This window comes from Triticum aestivum, chromosome 2B, assembly GCF_018294505.1.
Source record: "Triticum aestivum cultivar Chinese Spring chromosome 2B, IWGSC CS RefSeq v2.1, whole genome shotgun sequence".
Lineage (NCBI taxonomy): Eukaryota > Viridiplantae > Streptophyta > Magnoliopsida > Poales > Poaceae > Triticum > Triticum aestivum.
The window spans coordinates 99,322,868-99,334,568 of NC_057798.1; positions in this window are offsets into that span (position 1 = coordinate 99,322,868).

Below are 11,701 nucleotides of genomic sequence, written 5' to 3' on the forward strand. Positions count from 1 at the left end.
GCCCCGAACGGACTCCAGATCAGCCCTCCCGAGAGAGATGATGGCTTGGCGGCGACTCCGTATCGTGAAACGTGATGATTTCTTCTCCCTGATTTTTTTCTCCCCGAAAGCCAATATATGGAGTTGGAGTTGGCGTCGGAGGGTCTCCAGGGGGCCCACGAGGTAGGGGGGCATGCCCAGGGGGAGAGGGCGCGCCCCCCCACCCTTGTGGATAGGGTGTGGGCCCCTTGGTATTCATGTTTGGCAAGGATTTTTTATTGTTTATTCTAAGATATTCCGTGGAGTTTCAGGTCATTCTGAGAACTTTTATTTTCTGCACAAAAAACAACATCATGGCAATTCTGCTGAAAACAGCGTTAGTCCGGGTTAGTTCTAGTCAAATCATAAAAGTTAGAGTCCAAAACACGGGCAAAAGTGTTTGGAAAAGTAGATACGACGAAGACGTATCAACAGCAAACCTGGTTGAGGGACTAATGTGTTTGTGAGAATTGCAGGATAACACAGGTAGTAGTCCCTCATTGATTCGGTTTACCTACCGGAGATGACCCCTAAAAATGTGTGAAGACATTGAAGACAATGGTGGTCTATGAAGATATTCACATTGAAGACTATGACATGAGAAGACATTGAGTGAAGACTATGGAGCGCGAAGACTTAGTTGTTTCATTGTTTCCTTTTCTTCTTTGTTGAGTCATAGGAACCACTGCAATGTTAAGTGGGGTCCAAGTGAACAAAGTCAGAGTGACTGAAGTGATGATCAACCAAATCCTATGTCTTCGAGCGAAGACAATGAGAGCAAATCTTATCCAGAGTCAGATAAGTCAGCTTTACTTGTAGTCCAAGTCAAGCTGCCGCGTGTGCTTGAAATCTGACCGTTGCGACACATGTCAGTTCCTTAGTGACCCAGGGTCATTTCGGACAAATTAGGTCGGGTTGCCGAGTGACTATAAGTAGCCCACCCCCTACACCATAAATTGGTGGCTGCTCAGAGTTAGATACGACTTTTGTCGTTTGAGAGCAACCCACCTCCGAAGCCTTTGAGAGAGAGAATCCTTGAGAGGACAAACCGCAAACCACCCAAAGCCCAAAGAGTGTTTGGCATCACTGAAGTCTTTCTATCCGCGTGATCTGAAGACTTGTTACACTTGAGGACTGTGAATTGCTCCATCCGGTTAGGCGTCACGTTCTAAGCATCCAAGAGTCATTGTGGATTGCCGGTGAACAAAGTCTATGAAGGTTTGGAAGTCTTCTGAGTTGGGCGGGGACTAGGTGTCCAGAGTGATTGGGCGGGAACTAGGTGTTCTGAGCATCCAAGAGTCATTGTGGATTGCCGGTTTGAATACTTACCAGAGTGATTGGGCGGGGACTAGGTGTCCTTAGCTCAAGGGGAATAAGGTGAAGCCACGGTCTTCTGAGTTGAATCTCAGCCTCCCTAACCAGACGTACAGTTGTCACAGCAACTGGAACTAGTCGAACAAATCTCTGTCCTTCTGAAGTCACTGGTTCTATCTCTTACTTCTCTTTACTTACAGTTTGTCTTCGTGAAGTCATTGCCTGCTTGCATTATCTGTTTGACTTCATTGGGTGATTGCCTGATTTGATTGGCTTCATACTATCTTCCATCCTAATCCTTACTACCTAGATGCTAATAGTCTTCATGCTTTCACTTCATTGAATACTTGACTATGGCTTGTCTAGTGTAGTCTACCTTCCGCTGCATTCGAATAGTGTTGTTTCTACTATTTGTCTTCGAAGATCCCATGTTTTGAAGACTCTCATAAAAATCGCCTATTCACCCCCACCCCTCTAGTCGATAACTAGCCCTTTCAATAATCATAACAAGTTTTATAAATATAATCATCACTACTTTTTATAGCATAAGTTTCATCACAATAATCATCATAAGTAGCAACTTTGTTCTCATCATAATCGATTGAAACCTCTCCCAAGATAGTAGAATCATCACTAAATAAAGTTGACACTCTTCCAAATCCACTTTCATAAATATTATAAGATTCAACATCCTCCAAAATAGTGGGATCGCTACTTCCTAAAGTTGACACTCTTCGAAACCCACTTTCATCAATATAATCATCATAGGTACAAGGCATGCTATCATCATAACAACTTTGCATATCAAAACTTGGGAGGCTAAAAATATCATCTTCATTAAACATAGCATCCCCAAGCATGGGACAAACATTAATATCAGCAAATATATTCTCAAATATTTCATCCTTATCAAGCATAGCTTCCCCAAGCTTGGGCATTTTCATATCATAAGCATAGTCACTCTCATCGTTAAAAATATGGATAGCACCAATAGTAAAGCAATTATCATCATCACAATGAGTAGTAGGAGCAACATCATTTGGGAGGGATACCTTTGTACCTTTGTTGCTCCTTCTTTTCATTTTCTTCTTCACATTATGTGTGGGTTCAACCTTCCTCTTTGAGCTCCTTATTGATGAGATTGGTTGAATAGAAAGCTCCTCCTCGTTACCTGATTCATCATAAGAAATAATAGGAGGATATTGGGAAGTCTCTTCTCTTTCATTAGTGTTCTCATCATCTTCGATTTGCTTTCTTTTCTTTATGTAATTGGCAATATAAGGATTTTCAATGCAATTCACCGCACAATACATATAAATCTTCTCTAGATCAAAATCAAGAAATCTATCAAGATTAAATTTTGGAATACCCTCAGTTATACTTTTCATTTCTTCATACCCCAAAAGAAGACTAAGCTCTTTATGATGCCCAAGGGTAATCAAGTTATCACAATTTTTGGATACGATTTGGTCATGAAACAATTTGCATTGGAGAATTAAATGACCACGTTCATTGCAAAGTTCACAAGGAGCGCGAAAAATATTGAATTTTTCAGCACAAAATAAAGACTTTCTTGCAACCTTTTAGTTTCTAAATACTTATGCCTCTTGCAATATATATCTTCTCTATTTGGTGTGTTCATGCAAACATGCACTCCACAAAAGTTGACATGCTTATAAGAGATATTTTCATCATGACTAGAGCAATCTTCATTAGTACTAAGGATATTCAAGGAGTTCATACTAACAACATTGCAGTCATGCTCATCATTCAAAGATTTAGTGTCAGACATTCTATAGATTTCTTCTTCTAGCACTTGAGCACAATTTTCGTTTTCATTATACTCACGAAAGATATTAAAAATACGAAGCGTATGAGACAAACTTAACTCCATTTTTTTATAGTTTTCTTTTATAAACTAAACTAGTGATAAAATAAGAAACAAAAAGATTCGATTGCAAGATCTAAAGATATACTGTCACGCCCAATATGCGACCCTGTCCAAAAGGAACTCGAAGGTCCACCAAGGATAGACCCGCATATTGAAACGCTTTTGCAAGGTGGATATCATTACATCAACATTACATAATAGATGGGGATACATACATAAGGCATACAATGCCACACGAATACAACATCATCATACATAAGATCAGCATCCGACTACGGATGAAGCACAAACAGAAACTCAAACGACATCCACCCTGCTAGCCCAGGCTACCGACATGGAACCTATCCCCTGATCGAAGAAGCAGAAGAAGATCTCAATGCAAACAAGCATCGCTCTCGCGTCATGATCATCGCATAACTTGTACCTACAACTATTGTTGTAGTAATATGTGAGCCACGAGGACTCAGCAATCCCATTACCATGGGTATCAAGACTAGCAAAGCTTAATGGGAAAGGAAGGGGTAAAGTGGTGAGGTTGCAGCAGCGACTAAGCATATATGGTGGCTAACATACGCAAATAAGAGAGAGAAGAGAGCAAAAGGAACGGTCGTCAACTAGTAATGATCAAGAAGTGATCATGAACTCCTACTTACGTCAAACATAACCCAAGAACCATGTTCACTTCCCGGACTCCACCGAAAAGAGACCATCACGGCTACACACACGGTTGATGCGTTTTAATTCAGATCTGGTGTCAATTTATCTACAACCGGACATTAACAAATTCCCATCAACCTATAACCGTAGGCACGGCTTTCGAAAGATTATACCCTGCAGGGGTGTCCCAACTTAGCCCATGATAAGCTCTCGCGATCAACGAAGGATATACCTTCTCCCAGGAAGACCCGATCAGACTCGAAATCCTGGTTTACAAGACATTTCGACAATGTTAAAACAAGACCAGCAAAGCCGCCTGATGTGCCGACAAATCCCGATAGGAGTCGCACGTACCTCGTTCTCAGGGCACACCGGATAAGTCAAGCTACGAGTAAAACCAGCCCTCGAGTTGCCCCGAGGTGGCCCCGCAGGTTGCTCATTTCGGACCAACACTCGAAGGAGCACTGGCCCGGGGGGGCTAAAATAAAGATGACCCTCGGGTTTCGGAAACCCATGGGAAAAAGGGCTAGGTGAGGCAAATGGTAAAACCAAGGTTGGGCCTTGCTGGAGGAGTTTTATTCAAAGCGAACTGTCAAGAGGGTCCCATAAATCACCCAACCGCGTAAGGAACGCAAAATCCGGGAACATAACACCGATATGACGGAAACTAGGGCGGCAAGAGTGGAACAAAACACCAGGCATAAGGCCGAGCCTTCCACCCTTTACCAAGTATATAGATGCATTAATAATATAAGAGATATTGTGATATCCCAAACATAATCCTGTCCACCATGGAGCAATCTTCAACTTCACCTGCAACTAGCAACGCTATAAGAGGGCTGAGCAAAGCGGTAACATAGCCAAACAATGGTTTGCTAGGAAGGATGAAAAAGGTTAGAGGCTGACATGGCAATTGGTGAGGCTTGAGCAACAAGAGATAGGTAGCACGGCAAAGCGATAGAACGAAGCAACTAGCATAGCAATGATAGTAATGAGATCCAAGGTAGCGGTCATCTTGCCTGAAATCCCGCAAGGAAGAAGAACGAGTCCATGAAGAAGACAAGCGGACGTGGTCGAACGAATCCTCACAACTCCGGAATGAAACCGAAGGCAACCCGGAAAGAAGCAAACAACATGGTAAACTCACAAGCATAAACATGGCATGATGCACAATCAAGTATGATGCATGTCCGGTTTAATAAGTCATGGCATGGCTAAGTGCAACAAACAAGACTACAAGTTAAGTGGAGCTCAATATGCAACGAGTTGCATATTGACAAAACACCACAATGACATATTTAGTTTAATCTCGTTTAAGCTACCAAACAATATTAAATGTTGTTAAACATGGCAAGAGGTGAAACATATGGAAACTACCTATCTAGGCAAGTTTAAATGAGGCCGGAAACAACAAACAACAATTCCGGAAAATCCTCATATGCATATTTTGTATTTGGTACTGTTCTGCCAAAAACATATTTTATTGTTGTCAAACATGAAAATAAAGTGCACCATGTTAAACTAGGCATTTTTCCACCCCATTTACATTAAAGTTTATTTAAAACCGAGCTACGGTTATTTAGTTATAAAATAAATCATTTTAGCATGGCATTTATGCAAAATTAAACAAACAGCTAGTTTAAACATATTTAACATGGATGAAAGTGGCAAATTATTAATCTACACAAAATTCTAAGCATTTTACATATATAAATTATTTACATATGATGCATGGTTAAAGAGTTTTTAAATGCATGAGGTCTAGGGGTTTTTCTGTAAAACATTAATTCCTGGGTTAAAAGCTAAATTCATAGAACTGAAAAAAATGCTACGGGCCGAATTTGCACTTGGGCCAACAGTGGAAGGGGGGCGCAGCGGATCTGATTCTCACCATGGGCCTAGGCCTGGTCGGATCTGGAGGAGGCTGGCTGGGCCTTGGAGGCCGCAGGAGGTGGCCTCACCATGGGCCTAGCCCAGTCGGAAGCAGAAGAGGCCGGCTGGGCTTGGCCGGACAGGGACGACGCCCACGAGGCCGGATCAACAGGCGCAGGGGCTTGGCGCTGCGTGCGGCCCACGTGGGCGAGCAGAGGAGGCTCATGCGGCCGACGTGGCTGGCGACGCGGTCAACGCGTGAGGCAGAGGGACTCGAACTCGGGCTCCTGAACGAAGACGAACGCGGTAGCGGGCGCAGGCGAGAACGGGGTCTACGGCGCGGCAGTAGGGAAGGCCGGCGAGGTGGAGATGGGGCGGATCCGGCTGGCCGACGCCGGATCCGGGCAACGACGGCGCGGACGGAGCTCAGGGGCGGCCATGGCGCTCGATGCAGGGACGCAGGAGGCGGGGCTTGGTAGGAACGAGCAGAGGGACTTGGCGACGGGGACGGAGGAGCGGGGCTCCGGTGAGGCATGTCCTGGTCATTGTTGCCGACGGCGGGGTCGCCGGAGGGCACGGCCTACGGGTTGGTCGCCGGCTCAGGCAGAAGAGCTCGCGGCTTGCGCGAGGGTTGTGGGCACGGGCCGGCTCGGCCTCGGGAATCAGAGGAAGCGCATAGGAAGGAGCGCTCGGGCAGGAGGCGAGGAGGACCTTCGTGGGGATCGGGATGGCTGGGATGGATTGTCTGGTGGGGAAAACAAGGTGGAGCTCGGGCTGTGGTGGTTGGTGGGATGGGGATCCTGAGAGAGTGGCGGCGGGGAAGAGGATTGGATGGGACAGATCCTAGTTTTTAGGGTTAGGTTGATAAAGTAGCTAGGAGGACTAGCTTAGGGGCAAAATGGACCCTCTGATTAAAATCGAACGGTCGAGAAAAATATAGGTAGGGAGTCCAAATAAGAAAACGGAGATGTTTTCGGGATGTTTGGGGATGATTCGGATCCAACGGTAACGATGGAGCGGGTCGGGTTCGGGACAACTTTCGGGCGCGCACACGAGGGGGTCTGTGGTTGTGCAGAGAGGTTCAAACGGTCGGACAACAAAAGAATGGTTGGTCTAGAAAGAGGAAACAACAAAGGCATTGAGGAGAAGCCGGAACTAGAAACGGATGCAAGTTTTAAAACATGACGGCAACGGAGTGCCGATGCAATGCGCATGATGCTATGAGATGAGATGCATAACAAGAACAAAATGCAAAACAACAGACAAAACCCAACCACGGAGGAAATAACATATCGCATCTCCGGAAAAGTCAACAGTTGGAGTTAGGAATATGGAAAGTTGTATCCGGGGCATTACAACACTCCACCACTACGAGAGGATCTCGTCCCGAGATCTAGGATGGCACCGGAGGGAAAAGGAAGAGGAATATAAGAGGTAAACTAAGTTGCTTCTTCGACAAACGAGTGAAACCACAAACCTTGAGAGGTTGAGCAATTTATAAGAAAGAGTACTACAGAGATGAATGAGATTGCAACAATCCGTTAGAAAAGAGGAACAAGGAACATTACGAGAGCTTGAAGGTTGCAAAGACATGAACCAATAGTTTAATGGACAAGATAGAATTCGAAACCACTCCGGTTAAAACGATATAAGAATGAATAAGAATGATATAATTTGGACAGCACTCCGACTAAAAATAGAAGGAATTGAACATGAATTTGACAAGATGAGAGGATACTTGATGAGATCAACAACGCACTACCTTCGAAACTATTATAAGAATGGCACAAGGGGGTAAGAAAGATTTCAGACAGCTCTCCGATTGAGGAAGGAGGCAAAACTTCATAAGATGAGAGAACTCGAATGAAAACACAACACGCCGGTTAAATGGATAAGCATGAAAAGAACATGACCTTCACAATCCAACATGATGAGTGAAAAGAGCAATATTACAATGCCTCCGGAAGAAAGAATAGAAGATAGATCATTGGAATAACAGATGGAGGAGAAAATGCCAACTTCTGCCACAAATGAGCTTGGAAAGCACCCTTGCAAAGAAGAACTGAACGTCGTTGTTGGAAAATCAAGAACGAAAAGCACAAGTTTGTTGTGGGCTTATGGCAAACATCTCAAAATGATGAGGTGACTACCGGCCACTAACATAAACAATTCATTGTTTGAGATCAAAGAAGAGATGAAAAACCTCTTTCACCGAGAAGGATATGGAGAAAGCTTGGATCATTGATAAGCACCACAAATAACAACATTCCTTAGGGAAGGCTTTAGGTGAAATATGACACAAGATAACTCCAATGAAGAGATTAACGGATTTAAAATACCTCATTCTTGACAACATGTGAATCCAGAAACGCGAATGGAAATTGTCAAGAATGATATAACACCACATCAAAATATAAGGTAGAAAGAATTGCACTTCGAAATGTAAGAAGAAGAATACTTGAACGCCTCAAAACAAAACATGTGTTGAGCACCATATTTATTTGAGAGTGTAGCTTGGCGGGTCATAGCTTCGAGAGAAATCTTGAAGAACAATTGAAGAATGAAAAGAATCCTTGACGAACCACCATGTAGAGCCTCCATGAAGAACTCCGGTAATGAAAGGATGACAGAAAGAAAGAGAAGTAGAAAACACAAGGTGAAGCCTTGCGATGATTTAGATGGAGCTTTGCGACGAGATAATGCGGAAAACTTGGAACTCCGGAAAAAATAGATGAAACACTAGAACCGAGAATTACTTCATCATGAACAATCTCCGGAAGAAAAGAATTGAATCGCCTCGAGGAAATAAGAATAAGATTTATTGTATGCTTGTCCTTCATCAAATTCAATTGATGACAAGCAATGGATTTGGCACACTACTTATTCCCGTAGAAAGGATTAAAAGAGATATAGCGCAAACTTGAGAAGGTATTGATGGAACCACCGGTGGGATTTGGAAACAACGAATATTTGATATGATAACGAAGGAAGTGAAATCTTGAACGAACCACCGTAAGAACTGAAAATGAAAGTAGCAAAGGCACAATTCACCGGGAAGAATTTGAAAATGAATGATGATACTTGAGGGGATTTAGATACATGAGAACGAAGAGAGCATGGACTGATTAGAGGATATTTGAATGATGCATCGGAAGATTCGAGAACGAGAGTTGAAAGCTGAGAAAGAATAATTCTGAGATGATGGGCTACGGAGAATCAATCTGAAAAGGCTCCCGAATTGCTCCAGATGGATGAAAAGAATTCTCACAATCGAAACTAATTATGAGAGGATGGCATCAAACTTGAACTACGCATCTTTGGAAGAATGGGTAAGGATTTACGAGGAACTCTTCTTCGGTCTTCAAAATTCGAGAATGGCGACGAGAAACACCACCATAAATTGTTGAGATGCTCCGGGAGAATGAAAAACAAAGAGGTTGAGCCAACAATGAAAATGATTTGAAAGCGATCTTGGAGAAGGAATATGACTAATGAGAATTCATTCTTACGTCAAACTTGGAAAAGAATTTGGGAATAGCTCCAGAATAATTAGAAGAGTCAGGTAAGATCCTGGGAAAAGACCTGTGGGTTAGGGCCCACTCAAAAGAAAACACCGTTGAACAATTGATTGAAAGGGGGATTGCACCGGTTGAATTAAATGACTTGAATGGGATAACAACCTCGAAATATCTTGAACGGATTAAGAATGGAAAACACGAATCTTGCAAGATATCTTCAGTACTCCAGAACAAATGAATAGCGAGAGGTGAATGATTAAGAGGTGCATCGGCATGAGAAAGAATTAGAAAACAAGGAAAGGAATATGATGAATATCGAAAGGTTGAACTGGATCCACCGGAGAAGAAACAAGAATGAAGGATGATGAACTTGAATCTGTTGATCATCTTCATGGGAAATCACCGGATAAGAACATTGAAAGAAAAGAATGAAGAGACTTCCCACAAATAAAAGGATACATGATTAAGAAATCTAAGTCCTTGAAGAAAAAGGGTAGGAGGGCGGGGAAAACAAAGACAACTTGGGATGGATGAAACAAACACCGGTGAGAAAACTTAGAATTGATCTTGCGGATGGCGAGAATGATGGGATCATCTCGAAGAGAAACGCACCGGTTGGAAAGAATTGACATGACAATCTCGATGATCAAAAGGATTAGTACTCCCATAGAAATATGAGAACACCGCTTGAAAGGTATGGAATCAACACTTGACTTTGAAGCAACTCGAATACCACAAATAAAACAAAACAAAGGATTTGGCTTGCAGAATAAGCCCGAACAAATACATATGATAGAGATTTACCCAATCCCATATCATGCATCTGTCGGAAAGATATTCTAGGATCTACTTGAATTCCCACCTATAAACTCCCAAAACTTTCTGGTTATGCAATCTGGTGTTGGGGATACAGGGGAAGCAATATATCTCACCCAAACTAACAATACCTACATCCAAGCTGTATCCATCCGTCAACACATAACCAAGAAACCTTCGGAAATCGTGTACCTCAACCTTCGAAAAGCATCCGTTATACGAGTTATGGCAATACCGAACTCCCCCCAGTACTGGGTGGCGTCGAGGTTATCTCACCAACAACTGCATAAAAGAGATTTTCGATGTCGGCAAAACTCAGGTATTCCAGAACTGCAACGATAAAATTGTGACGACAACACCTCGGAGCTCAACTCCCCGGGTCAATGCCACATAATAGACAGGAGGCACCAAGAACAATGTTCTCGTCACAAAACCATCGGAACGATTCCAAGATACCCGCGTGATCCTAAAAAAATTTAGTGAAATTTGAGGAGAGGAAAGACAAAACATCTACGTCAGGAGACCTCACCAGAGCGACGAAGGGGCTGAGGAGTAAAAAGAATCCTACTCTCCGATATATATAATCCTAAGACTCAAAATAGTTTTTTTCTAGACTCAACAACGGCCAACAATCAAGGGGGCTCCTATGGTCGGTCGAGGCTCTGATTACCAACTTGTCACGCCCAATATGCGACCCTATCCAAAAGGAACTCGAAGGTCCCACCAAGGATAGACCGCATATTGAAACGCTTTTGCAAGGTGGATATCATTACATCAACATTACATAATAGATGGGGATACATACATAAGGCATACAATGCCACACGAATACAACATCATCATACATAATATCAACATCCGACTACGGATGAAACACAAACAGAAACTCAAACGACATCCACCCTGCTAGCCCAGGCTGCCGACCTGGAACCTATCCCCTGATCGAAGAAGCAGAAGAAGAACTCCAAAAGCAACAACATCGCTCTCGCGTCATGATCATCGCAAACCTGTACCTGCAACTGTTGTTGTAGTAATCTGTGAGCCACGAGGACTCAGCAATCCCATTACCATGGGTATCAAGACTAGCAAAGCTTAATGGGAAAGGAAGGGGTAAAGTGGTGAGGTTGCAGCAGCGACTAAGCATATATGGTGGCTAACATACGCAAATAAGAGCGAGAGGAGAAGCAAAGGAACGGTCGTCAACTAGTAATGATCAAGAAGGTGATCCTGAACTCCTACTTACGTCAAACATAACCCAAGAACCATGTTCACTTCCCGGACTCCGCCGAAAAGAGACCATCACGGCTACACACACGGTTGATGCGTTTTAATTCAGATCTGGTGTCAATTTATCTACAACCGGACATTAACAAATTCCCATCTACCTATAACCATAGGCACGGCTTTCGAAAGATTATACCCTGCAGGGGTGTCCCAACTTAGCCCATGATAAGCTCTCGCGATCAACGAAGGATATACCTTCTCCCAGGAAGACCCGATCAGACTCGAAATCCTGGTTTACAAGACATTTCGACAATGTTAAAACAAGACCAGCAAAGCCGCCTGATGTGCCGACAAATCCCGATAGGAGTCGCACGTACCTCGTTCTCAGGGC